The following is a 17,666-nucleotide window of genomic DNA, read 5'->3' as shown; positions in this document are numbered from 1 at the left end:
ATAATTAAGCCTTTGTTGTTGTTTTTCGTTGTTTAACGCCGCACTCAGCAATATTCCAGCTTTATGACGGGGGTCTGTAAATAATCAAGTCTGGGCCAGAGAATCCAGAGATTGACATCATGAGCATCGATCTACGCAATGACATGCATCAACCAAGTCAGCGAGTCTGACCACCCGATCCCGTTAGTCGCCTCTTACGGCAAGCATGTGTTGCTGAAGACTTATTCTAGCTCGGAATTCTTCACGGGTATATTAATTAAGCAATGTAGTTGAATGACTTTAATAAAACTTGCGACAAAACGGATTAATTTCCCCTTTCTAACACCCTTTAACTCCATGTATTGTATAAGACGAAGCATTTAAATGATACATGATCACCCATGCAAATCCTTATCGGCTCATCAGTCTTAATTAAAGCACTCGCCTGTCTCGAACTACGAGTGCCATACTTAAATTGTCGAGTGTGTCGTTAACAACTTACTGTATGTACTTCTAAAGTCAAATATCATAACAAACCTGTAACTATAGACAGTCGATGAGTATATATATCTTATGAAGTGCCGTTATAAAATTTATGATTTAAAAGCTCTCCCACGTCACTCCTCCGTCAACAAAACTCCTATTAATGAACCATTTCTACTTTTACCATACTCGCCAATATGTTTATGTTTAACTCACATAATGAAATGCTTTTCATCAACCCTGAGTAGTTATGGACCTTTATGTTATATTAAATGCCGGACTCTGCCAATGTCGTCACAACTGTAGGCACTTACGTACGTGACTAGTGATTAATGTCAATATTTAGTATTTGTATACACGAAGATTTCACCAATACATGACGGTGGGGTCGTGAACGTGGTTGTCACGGTCGACGCAACCCCCTGCCGACTGGACGTGACTAGTGACAACGCTGATCTATGTTGGGACACTTGACTTCATTTCCTCATGCGTTCTGCTTGTATGTGATTTACATAGAGAGTTTCAAGCCTATCGCTAGGTAAATATTTACACTACATATATGTAAATATCATATATGTATACATAACTAATACTTGTGTAGAGTACAGCTAACACTGTGGAATGATTGATTTTTTTCTAGACAATGATCCTAAATTATCGGAAATAAAAATTTGTAAAAAATTTTTTTTAGAAACTTTGAAAATTCAACAATTATCCGTAAAATATTTCTGATAGAGCATGTTCTAGATACACTATTTAATTTGTTATCAGTATGCTTTCATTACTCTGGAGGGCAAGGTTGATAATTTTCGGAATAGGGCCAAGGTTGTCGGTGCATTTAATTTCAGTAGTAACTGTGGATTATTGTTATTGTTGGCTCGTTCGTTTCACTTGGTTGTCTGGTCCTGACTCGATTATTTTACAGACCGCTGTCATATAGCTAGAATATTACTGAGTACGGCGAAACAACAAACCAGCCAAACCAATCGTTCGTTTCATGTTGTCATGTAACATTGTGACATCATGTGAACGCTTTGTTGTAAATACTGGAAAATGACGTTATCCATTGTTTATGGCGTCACAAGCGATTTTATGTGACGTCGTTCCAACTATAGACCGACTGTTTGTCACCACGGGATCAGAAAAAAATGTCTGCATTTTCTTTAAAAAAAAAGTATTGGTAAAATAAAAAATAAACTACACTCAAATCGGGATTACGATTTAAATGTTCCCCGTGAATTAATGTTGAAAGTTCCGCACTAAGACTCGGAACAGACAGAATTACTTCCACCGGGACAAATAATCCGTAAGTCCTGGTGGCTGGTACAATAATCTCCAAAAGTCAACCACCAAGGCTCCCGGTATACAAGATTCACACGAGACGGATAACTCTTCGAAGATCGTTAGTTATTTTCTAAATATTGAACTGGTATATATTGAACAAGTAGTTGAAAATACGTAGTTATTTTTTTCAAAAAAGGATATTCAAACTCGGAAGCTGCCGCAGACGGAATGAGAACATTACAATCGTGCGTGAGTGAGTGAGTTGGGTTTAACGCCGCTTTTAATAGTATTACAGTTATATCGCGGCGTGTCAGCTTAATGTGGGAGGAAAGCCCGAAGTGATGCAGGTCTCAGACGTTTACCTCTTCGGTGAAACACACGAGCACGGGTATGGTGCTGACAAACCTAGAAACATAATCGGGTCGAACCGGGATTCGAACCCACATTCATAGGTTTCTGGCGTGCCCAAGGGACGCAACTCTGCACAGCGAATCGCGGCGCCTTAGACGGCTCGGCCACCCGTACCCCCTGCTGTGAGAGTCAGTGAGTGAAAGGATATTGTGTTACGCCAAGGTCAACAATATCAGCAGGGACTGACATGAGCAACGATTCTCTCCAGTCGGTCACGATGACACAAAGTCAGCAAAAACGCTTATTGTAGTGGCCAGCATGTCTGTTTTAACCAGGGAAAAGGTATGTCCAACCACCACCACCATCGTACCCCCTACTGAGGGGAGAGGGCGAGATTTAGTGTTCCCTGATATAGGGTCCGTCCTGCAAATCCTGCCTCTGATACTAAATACACATACGATAAAAAATCTCTGAATTGAGAATTGTTTTACGCCATTTTTATAGGCAGTATTCTAGCATTATCACTGCCGGGGAAACGGACATACAAATGTGGGGAATCAAACCCGGGCCTCAGACATGATGAGCGAACGCTTTAACCACCACACTACTCGGTAAACCTCGGGCAAACTGACAATTATTTCACTCGGGACATAAACTTTATATAAAATTGAAGCTAGTGTAATATCAGATTCACAGCCGGGAACACCAGTTTTAGAATGGACTTGACACGTTTTAGAAGAATACCCAACCCCTTTATACAGTTAGGTATTCTTTCAGGATCATACACTATACTGTGAATGATAAAAAAGGGATTTTTGTTCTTGAAACAGATACAGGGGCTAAGTAAACCTTCTATCCATTCATAGCTCGGATAATGCGCTTAAGTTATTCATTTATCTATTTTTATGTCGCACGAAACTGCTCTTGACAAGACCCGAACATGCTCAGATAACAGGGAATGCTATACAAATGATAATCGTGTTACGCTACAACTATACTTGTTATCAGCCACTTAGCAAGGTGACGCGACAGTATTCTCTCGCTATGTTTCCTGGTGTCATCAAGAGGTTTTCCGTTTCTCAAGTCTCTCGCCATGTTGCCTGGTGTCATCAAGAGATTTTCTGTTTCTCAAGTCTCTCGCTATGTTTCCTGGTGTCATCAAGTGGTTTTCCGTTTCTCAGGTCTCTCGCTATGTTGCCTGGTGTCATCAAGTGGTTTTCCGTTTCTCAAGTCTCTTGCCATGCTGACTGATGTCATCAAGAGATTTTCTGTTTCCCAAGTCTCTCGCTATGTTGCCTGATGTCATCAAGAGGTTTTCCGTTTCTCAAGTCTCTTGCCATGCTGACTGATGTCATCAAGTGGTTTTCCGTTTCTCAGGTCTCTCGCTATGTTGCCTGATGTCATCAAGAGGTTTTCCGTTTCTCAAGTCTCTTGCCATGCTGACTGATGTCATCAAGTGGTTTTCCGTTTCTCAGGTCTCTCGCTATGTTGCCTGGTGTCATCAAGAGGTTTTCCGTTTCCCAGGTCAATCGCTATGCTGCCTGGTGTCATCAAGAGATTTTCTGTTTCTCAAGTCTCTCGCTATGTTGCCTGGTGTCATCAAGAGAATTTCTGTTTCTCAAGTCTCTCGCCATGTTGCCTGGTGTCATCAAGAGATTTTCTGTTTCTCAAGTCTCTCGCTATGTTGCCTGGTGTCATCAAGAGAATTTCTGTTTCTCAAGTCTCTCGCTATGTTGCCTGGTGTCATCAAGAGAATTTCTGTTTCCCAAGTCTCTCGCCATGTTGCCTGATGTCATCAAGTGGTTTTCCGTTTCTCGGGTCTCTCGCTATGTTGCCTGGTGTCATCAAGAGATTTTCCGTTTCTCAAGTCTCTCGCTATGCTGACTGGTGTCATCAAGAGATTTTCTGTTTCTCAAGTCTCTCGCTATGCTGACTGGTGTCATCAAGAGGTTTTCCGTTTCTCAAGCAATAGATAAACTGACGGGCAAAGAACCTTTACCATAGTTTTAAATCATTACAAAGATATATGCATATTGTAAGATGTATATATTGAAAAGATCAATATTTCATCGAAATGGCAGTTGCCCGAGGTGGCTTAGCAAAAGCATGCTTTCAACGTAATGGACAAAGGACACGATGACACGCATCAACCAAGTCAGTGACCACCCGACCCATTTAGTCGCCTCCTACGACAAGCATACTCGCCTTTTAGGACAAATATGGGTTGCTGAAGACCTATTCTACCCTGGATGTTCACGGGTCACGTGGGGTACATCGCCATTCTTCTTGGAGGGCCTGGATCAGTTCTTGTTGGCTGGCTGGAGAATGTGGTTGTTGTCAAACACGACGATCAATGACATCCCAGAGGTGTTCTTTTCGGGAAGGCCACGTGCAGGCCATGGCAACACATTGACGTTGTTGGTTGCAAGGAAGATCCGTACGACTCGGGTGTATGGGTTCTGGCGTTGTCATGCTGATAAAGGACACCACATGGTAGCTGTTGTAGAAATAGGACAATCGGACGAAGAATGTTCCGTTAACGATGACCAGTGGTGTTCTCTCCTGCCCACAAATTCCTCCCAACAACATATCACCCCCTCCACCATATACGGCACGACATCTTGAACGTAACATGCCGCTGTTCGTTCTCTCCTACGGCGGTAAACATGCTGTCTGCCATCAGCTCTGAACAGACAGAACCGACTTTCATCAGTGAAGACGACCCTCTGCCAGTCACGTCGCTGCCAACGACGTACAGTCCGGGCCCATCTCAATCTCTGACGACGATATGCGCTGTTAATTACTTTCCTCTGTAAGGTCTGTAAGCCCTTATTCCTTGAGCCCTGAGCCCTATGGCATTCGTCGCTGATGAAGTCACTATCAGGAATCGATTCCGAAGTACGCAAGTACCGGTCTTCTTTGGGCGTAGTTTCTATGGGTCTGCCTGTTCCTGGCCTGTCTGATATCTGCCCGGTCTGTCTGTAAGGTGATCCGGTTAGTTACAGTTCTCGCAATGTGGGCATGTGTGGCTCCCATCTGTATCATACCCAGGGCCGCTCGTGTTGTTCGGGGGTCACGTGTGGCCCACTCGTCTAAGGCGCCGCGATTTGCTGAGCAGAGTTGCGTCCTTTGGGCACGCCAGAAACCTATGATTGTCGGTTCGAATCCCGGTTCGCCCAAATTATGTTTCTATGTTTGTCAGCACCATATCCGTGCTCGTGGGTTTCACCGAGGTTGTAAACGTCAGAGACCTGCATCACTTCGGGCTTTCCTCCCACATTAAGCTGACACGCAGCGATATAACTGGAATACTGTTAAAAGCGGCGTTAAACCCAACTCACTCACTCACTCGCGTTGTTCGATTGTCAGTCGTGGCATTTCTGTGGTGGCTTTTCATCAATGTGAGGGTCTGACATGCTGTCCGTATCATTAATATACCCATATTGCACGGCACATTTTTCTCTCACTTTTTCACATTTGCTACAAAATACAAGAAGAAGAAACACGTGCCGTGGACGTGGGGTGGGGATGAGGTTAGAAGTTGAGTTAGAATGAGGTTAGAAGTGGGCTGTGGGTGTGGTTAGAAGTGGGGTGGGGATGAGGTTAGAAGTTGAGTTAGAATGAGGTTAGAAGTGGGCTGGGGGTGTGGTTAGAAGTGGGGTGAGGATGAGGTTAGAAGTGGGGTGGAGATGAGGTTGGACGAGGGGTCAGTGTGGGGATGGAGACAGACACGGTCACACACACACACACACACACACACACACACACACACACACACACACACACACACACACACACACACACACACACACACACACACACACACACACACACACATTTCAAGCACCCTAACATCAACAACATCAAATCATAATGGCAGGCTCTTCACAATCAATTCGACGAACATGTGTGTGTAGGTGGGAGGTGGGACTCATCCGACAGGAATCTGACCCAGAATCTGAACGATTTATCTACACACATCGATCGCTATCCTGGATGAAGCTGATAGCATATAAGGTATGCGTATTACGTTAAACATGTATTGTCATATGCCTTTCTTGAACTTTCATTACTTGGTTTACGGATGAGTTTATTCAAAACCATAGGGTCAGAGGTCATAATATGAAATATAACGAATATATTAAAACCAGCTTATAAAAGTGATATCTTAAAGCCATGGTCGGCATAGGATGAAACACAAAAAGATAGAAAACAATTGTTTAAACACGTTTCTTATCTGTCTACCTTTCTTCTCCTCCTTTTTATATTACGACGAGTGAGTGAGTGAGTGAGTATGGTTTTACACCGCTTTTAGCAATACTCCAGCAATATCACGGTGGGTGACATCAGAAATGGGCTTCACACATTGTACCCATGTTGGGAATCGAACCCGGGTCTTCGGCGTGACGTTCTAACGCTTCAACCACTAGGCTACTCGACCGCCCCATATTACGACGAGAGACCCCAATACTTATGAAAGAAACAAAAACACTATCTATCCCGGATCGAGTGTTATCAGTTCCGCGCTTCGGTATAGTGGACAGCTCTCATTGTTCAAAATCCTGGGTATGCCTAAAGGGGGCTCCATAACATCAGCGTCGAAAATAACATTTCAAAGCTAAAAATGATGTAATATTGACCACAGGATAATTAAAAGTACACTTTAACGGAAGGACGTGTCCGCAGGAACATGATGATTCACATTAGTCAGGTTTCACTCATTACAAGTCAGCGTCAGTATCCCGGGTCAGTTTGAGGGAGTTAACGCCGGTTTTGATTGTAGCTCTATAGTCAGTTATATCACGGAGGAAACCCCGAAATGATGCATGTCTCAGACGTACCCACGATCATAGGTTATATATGTGTTTATCCGTTAATGACGTGTTAGTATCCATGTATACCTTCTAACGTCTTCATGTAAATTGCTCACAAAGTTATCTGGAGCTCTGCCGCTATATTATACATTTATATAATAGTCTCTCATGACTCCATATAGGAGTGGCTCAAACTTTGTTGATGTTTTTTTCTGTATACTCAATGTATTTATATTGAGACGAGACAAACACTCTGTCTGTCTACTAAGACAACATTGTTATGGATGAGCAACTTCTTTATTACAATTGGGCGACGTTTCGGTGTAGATTCTAACACCGTTATCAAGCAAATTATGTCACTCAAAGAAGTTATCTATCTGTCTGTTTAGGTGTCTGGTGTGTCCACTATACATTGTTAAGAAGACAGAAAAGCTTCTATCACATAGTACTGTTCCATCCGAGAGAATTATCAATACTAAATGTCTGCAGTAAAGGGACAAAACAAGTGGTAGAGATGTTTGTACATTAATAGTAACACCATGACTTTGTCACTACTCGCGTCCCAACCCACACTCCATTTGTCTCGGATACCTGGATAAGACTGGAGGATTTATCTCCCTTGAATGTGGTTTTATCAAGCTCCCTCCCAGCTCGTGACACCTTCGTTACACTCTCGGTAACATCTTAGAGTGCAGAAATTCTGTAGCTGTGAGTGAGTGAGTGAGTGAGTGGGTCGGTGGGTGAGTGAGTGAGTGAGTGAGTGAGTGAGGTTTAACACCGCTTTTAACAGTATTCCAGTTATATCGCGGCGTGTCAGCTTAATGTGTGAGGAAAGCCCGAAGTGATGCAGGTCTCAGACGTTTACCACTTCGGTGAAACCCACGAGCATGGGTATGGTGCTGACAAACCTAGAAACATAATTTGGGCGAACCAGGATTCGAACCCACAATCATAGGTTTCTGGCGTGCCCTAGGGACGCAACACTGCACAGCGAATCGCGGCACCGTAGACGACACAGTTAAGGCAGGGAGAGGTGACCATATTTGTATCTCATCCTGACGACATGTGGAGACTTCCTCACATAGGCCTTAGCCGGCTCACCTGAATCAGCCTTGTCTGTAGTAGTAGCTAGACTGGCAGAAACCTGCAGGCCGCCTTCGTGGTATGAAACAATAATTATCTTTCAACAATGATACTCAATCTCCAACAATTAGGTGAGGTGAGGTGAAATTTGGTTTAACGTCGCGTCCAAGATTATTGCACTTATATAGCGACGTACAGCGTTGTGTGGCTGCTTGTACTTGTCGATTTATAGTGCTAGCTCACTGGGATACCATGCGGCAGTTTAACATGAATACCCCACTCAGACACAGTATACTGACTCCGAGCCGACCAGTCCTTGTTTTAGCCTTAAAGGGTAACAACAAGTACCATCTTTTAACGTCTTTTGGTATGACGCAGCCGGGGATCGTACGCCAGACCTTCCGCTCTCCGGGCGGACGCTCTACCACTGGACCACGGAGGCGGTCTCTCCAACAATGAATGTAAGGTTTGTTGGTTGGTTTGTTGATTAACCCCGCACTCAGCAATATTCCCATATTTTGGTAAGCTTGTTCCATCATCTACACCTGCACATTTCGTTCTTTTTAATAGGTGTGTCCATTTTTCAAGTTACATAAAAGCATCCAATCAGTTTGTTTGTTTTCTTTGGGTTTTTTTTAACACCACACTCAGCAATATTCCAGCTATATGACGGCAGTCTGTAAATAATCGAGTCTGTACCAGACAATCCAGTGAATGACATCATGAGCATCGATCCACGCAATTGGGATACAATGACATGCATCAACCAAGTCAGCGAGCCTGACCACCCGATCCTGCTAGTCGCATAGTCGCCTTTTACGGCAAGCATGGGTTACTGAAGACCTATTCTACCCCGGATCTTCACGGGTCGAATGTGAGGTTATTTCTGTTTAAAAACATGACAGTCCATCAGCAAAATAGACCGTCTCGGACTGTCGGGCGGGTATTTTTAAACAGAAATAAGTAAGAATGTAAGGTTATTTCTGTTTAAAAATACCCGCTCGACAGTCGGAGACGGTCTATGTTGCTGACGGACTGTCATTTTTGAAAAGTTGCATGTCCGATGTCGGAAGTTAAAGTTGACATTCCACCATTTTATTGTTATTTTCTGAGAACTAACACTAAAAAGTACTATTCTTATGTTTACGTGTTTGTTACATTTGTTCGTTAGTCTGGAAAGTTCTGAACTGGCAATATCTTATCTGGTCTGGTAACTTTGCAATATTGCCAGTCCGGCTGTCTAACTGAAACTTTTGGGAAATTTATACACCGTTTCTGTAGTAGACATAATTTATGGATAACAATACTGGGCGTGGTCTTGTTTTACAACAGTATAAGGGTCCATACTGAAACGTCGCTTTTACAGTTTTAAAGAAGTTGTTGTCCATAAATTGTGTCTATACTTTGTTAACTTCTTAGTAACGCCTATCAAACAGTACAGTTTCTGTATGTGGTATTGTATAATAACAGGTTTGATTTCCTTCATACAGTATTTTCACAGTACAGTTAATGCCTGTTGTTTCCAAAGCCTTCAGTTTTGTTCCTTTACTAGTGACAACTTTCACATACAGCCTAACAAGCCTCTGGGCAAGCCTGACCACCCAATCCTGTTAGTACCCTCTTAAGACAAGCATAGTCACCTCATACAGCAAGCATGGGTTGCTGAAGACCTGTTCTATCCTGGTTCTTCACGGATGGGTTATTTTGTTCTGCTCCGGATTGTGTCAAACTTAGTGTTGTCTCGAATTAAAATCTTGGTTCAGTCTATTCCTTCTTTATTCATCATTTTTGGTTGTGTCGAACCTTGGACAAAACTAAGAATTTATCAGGTCCCTTGCACTTTGACACAGTAGTGTGAGACTGTTTGTGAAAACACCAGTCAGAGTTACCTGGTCCAGCTGTGTAAACTGATATGATTCGTGATTTCTAAATGTGGAGGCCAAGACAAACTAAAGTGAGTGAGTGAGTATGGTTTTACACCGCTTTTAGCAATATTTCAGCAATATCACGGGGACACCAGAAATGGGCTTCACACATTGTACCCATGTCAGGAATCGAACCCGGGTTTTAAGCGTGACAAGCGAACGCTTTAGCCACTAGGCTATCCGACTGCCCCCCAAGACAAACTAAATGGTGTGGGTGGAGGGTGGTTGGCACCCTCAGGTATTGATAAACGTATTCCAACGAATAACTAAACACAGTATGAACAAATGAAAATGACTTTATTACAAAGTTGGATGAGCATGATGACAAGCAGATTTCAGACGTGAAACTTAACAAGCCAACACATTAAAGTAGCCTAAATACCTGGGTGGCCATTGAAACACAGAAAATGACTGGAATGAGTATATTGAAAGACAGGTCATGATTTCCTAGAAAAGGCATCCGTGTCCACAGAACAAATTTGTCGCTTAACACCGCACTCAGGCATATTTCAGCTTACAACAGTGAGTCTGGACCAGACGATCCAGTGATTGACATCATGAGCATGGATCCATTCAACTGGGAAACAATGACATCTAATCAACCACGTCATTGAGCCTGACAACTCAATCCACTTGTCACCTCTTCTGGCAAGCATGGGTTGCTGGGGAACAATTCTTACCCGGAATCCCCACAGGTAACTAGAACAGTTACAACAAACAGGGTAATGAAATATACCCAAACACAAGTACACAACTGAACCCTAGCTTGCATGTGGTTGAAATATAATTTCTCACTAATATTGCATAATGACCTACAGTAGTCAGTTTTACTTGCTAAAATGCACGTTCAGAAAGGCCAGTCAATTCCTGGCTCAGAATCCACTGCAACAACAGCAACATGACATCATCAACGTGACATCATCAACGTGACATCATCAACACGGATTAATCCTGCGTAAAGTTCTGCAGGGCCAAGACTCTCGCAAGATTGTTTTTAACACTACAGGTGCATGTGTCTTGCCAACTGATGCACAATGGTTCATTAGTCCTATTAACATGCTACACAGATTGAATAAAATCTTAATAAAATCTGTAAGGCTGACTGTCTGTTACCCGTAGTGAAATAAAACTGTAAACGAGGCCAAAAAAAGATTGCCATTGCATTAAACAGTAGTGAGCTAACTGTGACGTCATCATTAGATGACAGTCAATGACTCAGCTGCAGACTTTGAGTATGATGTTGAACTTGTTGTGCTGCATCCTCGAGTGGCTTGGCTCTTACATCTCCTTTCTTATACCCTGGACCACTGTTGTTTCCCCAATCTGATTAGTGATTAGGGTCACGATAACTCAAATATCGATATATTGCTTTTGGTAAGCACTTCAGGTCAATAAATCGATTGTGAAATCAGTTTTTGATCAATTGTATCGATTTCAGTTAGGAATATCGATATTTTCGATTGAACATGCAATGCTGATCAATCTTGTTTTTCTTTTGATCATGAGTGGTAGTAATTTACACATGGTAATGTGGAAGTTTCTTATTCTTTAATTACTAGGGTAAAGAAAAAAACAAATCAGTCATATCTCAAACTTAACTTTTTATTTGTTGTTATGGTTATCACATTCAAAGGAAACGTCAGTTCCAAGGTTTTATTCAACTCTAAGATCCATCTAAAATGATACACTGAAAACTATCGATATTTATTGCAATGGCTGCTTGCAATATCAATAGTTATCTCAATAGTTTCCTTCAATATCAATAGTTATCACAATAGTGATGTCCAGACCAATAGTCACCCCTAATTAGCATGCTGCATAAAAATAGCCATCTAATTACGTTACAATCATTCTTTGCTAAGGTGAGGTGAAATGGGGTTCAAGGTCGCGTTCAAGATTATTGCACTGACATAGGAACGTGTATGTGTGTGCGCGTGCTTGCTTCTACTAGCCAAGACTAATGCCTGTTTTATAGAGCTAGCCCACTGATACCATGCCACAGTTTAACATGGATACCCCACTCAGACGCAGTATACTAACTCGGAGCCGACCAGTCTTTGTTTTACCCCCTAAATGTCTAGCACAAGGGTAAACAAGTACCATCTTTTAACGTCTTTGGGGGTTAAGAGTGAGTGAGTGAGTGAGTTGGGTTTAACGCCGCTTTTAACAGTATTCCAGTTATATTGGGCGTGTCAGCTTAAAGTGGGAGGAAAGCCCGAAGTGATGCAGGCCTTAGACGTTTACCACTGCGGTGAAACCCACGAGCACGGGTATGGTGCTGACAAACCTAGAAACATAATCGGGGCGAACCGGGATTCGAACCCACAATCATAGGTTTCTGGCTTGCCCAAGGGACGCAACTCTGCACAGCAAATCGCGGCGCCTTAGACGACTGGGCCACCCATGCTCCCTTGGGGGTTAAGACACGGCCAGGCTTGAACCATCAGCCTTCCACTCTCCCGGCACACGCTCTATCCACTATCCGCTCTATCTGGGCTACGTCTGGGGAACAATTGAGGTGGGGATGTCACTTTCAAACGAAGAAATGGAGATACAATACCCAGGACAATCAAAGAGGCTGCACCAGTACTTTGTACCAGTAGTTTGTACCAGTACTTTGTACCAGTACTTTGTACCAGTAGTACTAGTTATACAGGTGTGGAGGTTTGCAGCAAAATAAAACTTTGGCCAGTGACTATATTTAGCATATAGTCTTAGCATCAAAATGTGAAAGAATAAAAACAGGTAAATAAAGAAGACTAGTTTTACTTCCTGACATGATGAGTGCAAAAGGTTTACAAAACTGCAACAATATAAACGTCTTTGACAGCTAGTGCCGCAACACTGTAGCTCACCTAGATACGTAGTCAACAGTCTAAATTGTCAACAAAGACAGACACTTATTAAAGTTGCTGTTCATATCTAAAATCAAATATTCAAACATATTAGTTGAATCACACTATCAACTAAACAAAAACCAAATTTAATTCCATTTTGTACACAAATGACCAAGTATTGGCCATGAATGGCTTTTTCAAAATTGTTGCCGTGATAGCCATAATGAAAATATAATTTGAAGCTTTCATCATTGGTGGGAGTCTGGTCAAAGTGCAAAAGTCAAATTAAAGTCAAAATTTAATATACCATGAACACATACCCCCAATTCTACCATATTTTGAATGAAGGCTTGAATAATGCCCATAACTCATATGAAATTTCAATATGGTCGAAGTGCAAAGGTCAAATCAAGGTCTAACTATAAAATACTCTCAAAAAACGGAATATATATGTTGAGCCCCATTACAAACTACACATACCAAGTTTCATGACGTTTTGTACAAAAATGACCAAATAATGTCCATGAACAGGTTTATTCAATATGGAAGCCATTGGTGTGTGAAGTTTGTGAACTTAAAGATTCACTGGTTCAGTTGTTTCTAACAACGGAGAAACAGGAAACATAAGCTCACTTGACTTTCAGTTAGGTGAGCTATAAAAAACGATCCTAATGATTAAAATTCTAATGCCATGAATAAAACAACAAAAGTTATTGCTTCTCTTTCATTGTGAGTGACTGATGCAAGACATCATCTATCTCTCGCTTCACTGGGATAAACATTTGAATCTGAAGACTTTCGACAGCCGGTTGGAATATAAAAAATAGTCTTGGCCATCTATAAGACATTCCAGAATTTATTTTTGTCCAGTTTTCAAATTTTGAATCAAGAACAAAAAAAATGTGTAATCTGGAATGGTAATTGCCATTTTGAAACTTGTGCCGTAAAGCTTGAGAAAGCTGCTTTCTGACAGACAAATGATGACTTCCTGTTAGCCATTTCAGTTAGCCTGTTAGCCATGAGTGAGTGAGTGAGTTGGGTTTAACGACACTTTTAACAGTATTCCAGTTATATCACGGCGTGTCAGCTTAATGTGGGAGGAAAGCCCGAAGTGATGCAGGTCTCAGACGTTTACCACTTTGGTGAAATCCACTAGCACGGGTAAGGTGCTGACAAACATAGAAACATAATTAGGGCGAACCGGGATTCAACCGACAATCATTGGTTTCTGGCGTGCCCAAGGGAGGCAACTCTGCACAGCGAATCGCGGCGCCTTAGACGACTGGGCCACCCGTGCCCCCCAAAGAACATCTTGTATCTGTTCATTAATGATTTGTGACATGACACCAAAAGATCTTTTAGTAATTCAGAAACATTGATGGACATTGACATTACACACAAGCACATCAAACATAGAATTGATGTGTGACTCCATGAACAATACATGTGTTACACACAGCTGCATCCTGAACCCCTCTATACTATATACAAACATGGTAAAAGTAGATCAACAGGCCTTATTACAAAAATAGTCTTTCTACAATGTTATTATTGCACAGAATATGACGATGCAGTGATAAGACACAATTAGCATACCGATGGGATGTTTCAAGATGAGACAACAAGAAGATTCGTTCATTGTTCAAACCACAATCAGCAATATTCCAGCTATATGATGGCAGTCATAATTCTGGACCGGACAATTCAGTGATTGACATCATCAGCATCATCTATATAATTGGGATACAATGACATGCAATCAACCAAGTCTACGTGCTGGATCGATTTCGTCGCCTCTTACAAGTCCGAGGGGACCAAGCCCAGAATGCCTACTGGGGACAAACAATAGAGCAAGGTATCGCGTAATCAATTAAAGGAATGTCCGTCTTCTAAAAGACAATTCCATTATCAGGATTAAGCAGAACAAATAAAGTATCAATAAGTTTTTTCATACAAGCCAAATTAACATAAAATAATAATACACCATATACACATATATACTATTCAAAAAAAAGTTAAGGACCACCTGATTTTTTCATATTATTATAGTCAATCAGTCATGCACTAACAGACTATCTACAGTAATATGAGAGAATAAGATGATCCTTAACTTCTTTTGAGTAGTATATATAAAGTTTTCTAAAAATGGTATCTGCCGGAAAAACAGATTATGAGATGGGTTCTTTTCATGAGTAACTTTGCACAACAAATTATATATCATTCAGCTACTTTTGAGTATTTGGGTGAAAGGTTATTGTTTTATTGCTAAAGTTGCAAGTTGCATTGATGACAACTATTGTGTTGAATGTTGGAGAGGAAATACATGCTAAATAGAGGAGTGGTATTGTTTTTATGAAATGTGACAAGACAACAAACCAATACAGCTAAAAACATAAACTAAAACATTCTTAATCAATTTAATCAAGCCATGATAGTATTGTGTATTACATATTCTCCAATGAGACTATCTCTGTGGGTGGGTATGTTATTGATAGAAAAGTGTGAGTCTTCATGCACAACTGGCACAATCAGGAGATGGACCTACTGTGTTTTGAAATTTGAGGTAGTCTAACTGTAAATTAGACACCTGTTATTTATACATTTGAAACCTCATGCTCAAAGGCTTGGTTCCAAAATAAAATATGAGGTCTTAATCTTGACAAACAGCTCAAGCTAAGGCTGGGATGGGTAACTCGGGTACTCGGGTCGGGTGGGTTCTGAGTAGGACCCGGGTACCCACAGGACTACTCGGACCCGTGGTTAGTCACGTGATATATTGTTTAATGACAAAACTTATCTAAAACTCTATGGTTACACTATAAGTCACTAATATTCCCATTTCTTTCGGACAATGCACCCATTCCTTCTGACTTTTATATGTTTGAATAAAGATAAAACTTCATGTACTATAAAAACTTCAGTGTATGCATGACCTTGATCGTTTTACACATGGTTTTACACGTGTACGTAATACATTTTGCCAGGGCTAAGGTCAAACTTTTCCAAATCGGACAGTTTGTACCTCTATCTAAATATCTACAGTGGGTACCCGGGTAGGGTCAGGTAATAAGGCGGTGGGATCTGGGTCGTAAATTTGGACTCGTCCAAGCCCGAGCTCAAGTACTTGAGTTAAGAGATTTCTAATAACTGTTCTGTAATTGATATCATATATCAATATGTCCAGTTGAACCTATAAACCATGTATATCCACAGTTCATGGAACGAAACGCGTTTGACATGGTGCAGTAAAATACAGTGAGTGAGTGAGTTGGGTTTAACACCGCTTTTAACATTATTCCAGTTATATCTCGGCATGTCAGTTTAATATGGGAGGGAAGCCCGAAGTGATGCTGGTCTCAGACTTTTACTTCGGTGAAACCCATGAGCATGGGTATGGTGCTGACAAACCTAGAAACATAATCGGGGCGAACCAGGATTCGAACCCACAATCATAGGTTATGGCGTGCCCAAGGGACGCAATGCTGCACAGTGTATCACGGCGCCTTAGACGATTGGGCCACGCGTGCCCCCCCACTGAAATACAGCAGAACATGGATATAATGAACTACAAGGGACTGGAGAAATCAGTTCGTTTTAAACTTTGTTCATTATAAACCTTTTCGCTCGGAAAAGTCTGCCATCTTGGATAAAACAAAACACAATACACATAATTGCAGCATTGTCTTATATCAGCAGTGACTACTTCATAGCATTCAATTCATAATATTATAAAACATTGTTTAATGTTTGTTTTACAGACAGGATTAGTCAAATTACAGGTATATTAAACAACAATTAAGAACAAAGCGTGGTTCATTTCACGACAAAACATTGTTCTATCACGACGTCATTTCTAGGGATTTGAACATGTGCTCTCAAGTTCATGACGTTGTATACTGGATGACAGTATTTTTGAGTGGAGAGTGTCGATTGAATTGTAGCTGGGCAACGCAGATAGTGAGTGAGTGAGTATGGTTTTACGCCGCTTTTAGCAATATTCCAGCAATATCACCGCGGGGGATACCAGAAATAGGCTTCACACATTGTACCCATGTCGGGAATCGAACCCGGGTTTTCGGCGTGACGAGCGAACGCTTTAACCACTAGGCTAGCCGACCGCCCCGGCAACGCAGATAAACGCAGTGACCGAATGATCGGATTCAAAAGCAGGAGATATATGACAATCAGTATTGGGAGAAAAGGTACAGGTAGTCAACGTGAGAACTGTGAGAATATGCGGGAAAGATCAAACTTAACCCACCTGTGCATAAAATGGACACGTCCCACATTGCTGAGGTCAGATTCTATTCAGGGAGTCATCAGTATTAATAAAGAGGTAAATATTATTAAAGCTTGTCCATTTCATAATCATCCTTAAAGATCCATAATGTTGATGTCTTGTACAAGAAATAAACAACGAGTGGGAGACCATAGACCCGTTTCAGAAGTACTGTATTCACAGTAATAAGCGTCCACTGGCTCAGAGAATTTTCAAAGGAGGGCCCTAAAATTCAACTTGAAATTGAGCAGTAGATAACGGAATTCGTTGAATATTGAAACAAGAAAATATGGACTGTCATGTAAATGTCCAGGTTGAGCAAATATATATTATTTACATATTGGTCTATAAGTCGGTCAGTGGGAGCGAGGCGATTGATACACCAAATATGGTATGCATAGAGACCTAACAGCCATTTTAGGAACACAATGAATGATAAATACACAAGGTTATACAGATTGAGCAGAAATAGTTCTTCAACATAAAGATATGTTTGCATCAGTTTGAACTACCTCTCTCAAAGCTGTACAATGATAAGACATCTTCCTGAGGCAAGGGAGTTAACAGACAATTAATGTCCAGTTTCCACCCTTGCCGAACAAGGTTGGAATTTCGTGGCTCAATCGTAGCG

This window comes from Haliotis cracherodii, unplaced genomic scaffold (genome assembly GCF_022045235.1).
Source record: "Haliotis cracherodii isolate W230 unplaced genomic scaffold, xgHalCrac1.p SCAF_11, whole genome shotgun sequence".
Classification (NCBI taxonomy): domain Eukaryota; kingdom Metazoa; phylum Mollusca; class Gastropoda; order Lepetellida; family Haliotidae; genus Haliotis; species Haliotis cracherodii.
Note: the sequence above shows the minus strand (reverse complement) of the source record.